The sequence below is a fragment of the Arachis stenosperma genome, chromosome 2 (genome assembly GCF_014773155.1).
Source record: "Arachis stenosperma cultivar V10309 chromosome 2, arast.V10309.gnm1.PFL2, whole genome shotgun sequence".
In the NCBI taxonomy this organism is placed as follows: Eukaryota; Viridiplantae; Streptophyta; class Magnoliopsida; order Fabales; family Fabaceae; genus Arachis; species Arachis stenosperma.
The window spans coordinates 35,454,409-35,456,540 of NC_080378.1; positions in this window are offsets into that span (position 1 = coordinate 35,454,409).

A 2,132-nucleotide genomic window follows, 5' to 3' on the forward strand; every position below is an offset into this window, starting at 1 on the left:
AGTTTCAATACAATTACTATTACTTTTTATTCAATTCTCTTTTATTCTTATTCCAAGATATACGTTGCACAACACTTTGATGAATGTGATGATCCGTGACACTGATGAGCGGATAATTTGTATGCTTTTTGGCATTGTTTTTAGTATGTTTTTAGTATGAGTTAGTTAGTTTTTTAGTATATTTTTATTAGTTTTTAATTAAAATTCACTTTTCTGGACTTTACTATGAGTTTGTGTGTTTTTCTGTGATTTCAGGTATTTTCTGACTGAAATTGAAGGTTCTGAGCAAAAATCTGATTCAGAGACTGAAAAGGACTGCAGATGCTGTTGGATTCTGACCTCCCTGCACTCGAAGTGGATTTTCTGGAGCTACAGAAGCCCAATTGGCTCGCTCACAATGGCATTGGAAAGTAGACATCCTGGGCTTTCCAGAAATATATGATAGTCCATACTTTGCTCAAGATTTGATGGCCCAAACCGGCGTAGCAATTCGGCCTCAGAAATTCCAGCGTTAAACGCCGGAACTGGCATAAAACTTGAAGTTAAACGCCCAAACTGGCATGAAAGCTGGCGTTTAACTCCAGAAAAGGTCTCTACACGAAAATGCTTCATTGCTCAGCCCAAGCACACACCAAGTGGGCCCGGAAGTGGATTTTCTGTCATTTATCATTTCTGTAAACCTTAGGTTACTAGTTTACTATTAATAGGATCTTTTGACATTGTATCTGTACCTCATGAGACTTTACACGTTTTCTTTGTGTACCTTCCACAGCATGAGTCTCTAAACCCCATGGTTGGGGGTGAGGAGCTGCTGTGTCTTGATGGATTAATGCAATTACTACTGTTCTTATTCAATCATGCTTGCTTCCATTCTAAGATAATACTTGTTCTTAATCCGGATGAATGTGATGATCCGTGACAATCATCATCATTCTCAACCATGAACGTGTGCCTGACAACCACCTCCGTTCTACCTTAGATTGAGTAGTTATCTCTTGGATTCTTTAATCGGAATCTTCGTGGTATAAGCTAGAACTGATGGCGGCATTCAAGAGAATCCGGAAGGTCTAAACCTTGTGTGGTATTCTGAGTAGGATTCAATGGCTGAATGACTGTGACGTGCTTCAAACTCCTAGCAGGCGGGGCGTTAGTGACAGACGCAAAAGAATCAATGGATTCTATTCCGACCTGACCGAGAACCGACAGCTGAATTCCGCGTGCTGTGACAGAGCATATGCAATCGTTTCACTGAGAGGATGGGAGGTAGCCACTGACAATGGTGATACCCTACATACAGCTTGCCATGGAAGGAGCCTTGCGTGTTTGATGAAGAAGACAGTAGGAAAGCAGAGATTCAGAAGATGGAGCATCTCCAAAACCTCAACCTATTCTCCATTACTGCAATACAAGTAACCATTTCATGTTCTTTCACTTTTTACAATCAATCCTGGTAATTTCTGATATCCTGACTAAGATTTACAAGATAACCATAGCTTGCTTCAAGCCGACAATCTCCGTGGGATCGACCCTTGCTCACGCAAGGTATTACTTGGACGACCCAGTGCACTTGCTGGTTAGTTGTGCGGGATTGCAAAAGTGTGATTGCAATTTCTTGCACCAAGTTTTTGGCGCCGTTGCCGGGGATTGTTCGAGTTTGGACAACTGACGGCTTATCTTGTTGCTTAGATTAGGACTGTTTTATTTTTTTTGGTTTAGAGTCTTTTAGTTGAGTCTAGTTTCATATTTTAAGTTTGGTGTCAATTGCATGCTCTTATTTTTCTTTTAATTTTCGAATTTTTTTACATGTTCTTAGTCCCTTTTTGATTCATAAAAATTCTAAGTTTGGTGTCCTCTTTGTGTTTTTCCCTTAAAAATTTTCGAAAAAATTAGTGTTTGATTTCTAAAAATTTTAAGTTTGGTGTCTCTTTGTGTTTTTCTCTTTCCTCCTTTCAAAAATCAAATCTTTTTCATAAACATTTTTCAATCATATCTTTTTAATTGCTATTTTCAAAATCTTTTTAATTGACTAATTGATTTAGTTCTTAATTAACTTTGATCTTATTTTCTTTTTGATTTTCAAATTTTTATTTTAATTTTCCTTTGTTTTATTTTATTTTTTTTCGTTAAATCAA